At 38.4% G+C, this 1,726-nt stretch overlaps 1 non-coding gene across 1 annotated transcript; it reads left to right on the top strand.

The window, feature by feature from the left end:
* The first annotated feature begins 232 nt into the window (after positions 1-232).
* LOC148548832 (small nucleolar RNA R71) lies at positions 233-339 on the top strand. Its single transcript, XR_015898246.1, has one exon. It is a non-coding gene; the product is annotated as a small nucleolar RNA R71 (small nucleolar RNA).
* The last annotated feature ends 1,387 nt before the right edge of the window (positions 340-1,726 follow it).

The following is a 1,726-nucleotide window of genomic DNA, read 5'->3' as shown; positions in this document are numbered from 1 at the left end:
ACTCTGAGCTAGAGCAGCAGTCTCTCTGCTAGAGGATACTTCTGCAACGGCTTTTGAACGGCCTTGTTTTTGCCTATGGTTCCTAGTAGATTCAGCTAAGTCGCTGATCAATTGCCATGCCTCATCAGTGGTCTTGTACTTCTTCATAGACCCATTGCTAGCACTTTCCAATGTGGTCTTATCTTGGAGCCTCATACCCTGTGTGATATAGCTAAGTAACACTATCTTGTCAATCCTGTGGTGGGGGCATGCTTCTAGAAGATTATTAAAGCGCTCCCAGTATTCAAAGAGAGTCTCGTTGTCATCCTGGACAATCGTGGAAATGTCTTTTCTCAGTTTATCAGTAACTTCAGATGGAAAGAATTTTTCCAAAAATTCTTTTCTGAGTGTATCCCAGTTGGATACATTCGCTAGGGGTTGAGTGTAGTACCACTCTCTTGCTTTTCCCTCAAGAGAAAATGGGAAAGCTTTCAGCAAAATTGAAGTTTCATCAGCACCATCACGCCTGACAGTAGAACAGGCTGCCTGGAAATCTCTCAGGTGCTTGATAGGCTCTTGAGCAGGTAAGGCATGAAACTTGGGCATCAAATTGAGCAGTGCGGTCTTTATTTCAAAATCTGTAGCCACCGCTGGGTGATGCGCTTGAAACGGTTGCATTGTAAAATCAGGGGCTCCTTCCTCCTGGATAGTAATTCTCCTAGGTTCTGCCATGTTACTTGTACGTAAATCAACCGAATCAGTAGAACGGGAGCTGGTTTCTTCCTCAAATGGCATTTCGAATCCACCCTCAGAGCGGACTAACCGACGCCGAGCTCGCCTTATTCGTGAAATAGTCCTTTCAATTTCAGGATCGAATATTAACAAGCTTGGATCAGGAAGTGAATGCGTCATTTGATGAAAGAAACATGCAGCTCATAGTAGCAAAATAAAATAAAATGCAAATAAATAAATTCTAATTAATAACTTTAGCACTCTATTGCAACTCCTCGGCAACGGCGCCAAAAATTGATGCGGACAGAAATTGGCGAATTAAAAATTGTTAATTTACATACGTTGCAAGTATAGTTCTTAACTCGCCAGAAATCTGCCTATCAATTTAAAAAGGTGTCACAGAAATTTAAAATTAAAATACTGGGAGTATGAATCCCAGGTCATCTCCCAACGAGTTGCAGAAAAGTGTGCTATTTTATTAATCAGAGGTTTTCAAAAAGGTTTGAGTTGAGTAACCGGAAATTAAATTGGAGAATTTGAATAATGTAAATAAAAGCCTTGACTGGGAGTTGATTAGTTGGAATCCCTATTATTGTTGGAATACTCTCAAGATTAATTGACAATTAAAGGTTGTCCTGTTTAGTTATCCTTTACTAGGTAAGGGAAAGTCAAACAAGTTGGAATACTACGTCTGTTCACAAGTTGCAATCCACTTATTTAAAAGAGATTGGTGTTAGTGACTAGAAGGCAATCCAACCATAAATCCAATTACAATTTTTCTTTCAAGCTTTCCAACTCAAAGGTTCCTTTCAATCAACTCCCCATCAAGTTAGGGAACTACTCGCTCATTGTGAATGTAAAATTCATAGCATATGAAAAGGAATTAAAGAAAGACATTGTAAATAAAAATCAAAATAGTCAATTAAAAATAAAAGTGATCCTTGTATTAAATAATCCTAAAAATATTCCAATGGTAAAATTAAACAAAGCAAAGAACATGGAAGAGTAAACCAAG

The sequence above is a fragment of the Arachis ipaensis genome, chromosome B8 (genome assembly GCF_059453495.1).
Source record: "Arachis ipaensis isolate K30076 ecotype BB chromosome B8, ASM5945349v1, whole genome shotgun sequence".
NCBI classification, from domain to species: Eukaryota; Viridiplantae; Streptophyta; class Magnoliopsida; order Fabales; family Fabaceae; genus Arachis; species Arachis ipaensis.
Note: the sequence above shows the minus strand (reverse complement) of the source record. Positions and strands in the feature narration are given on the sequence as shown.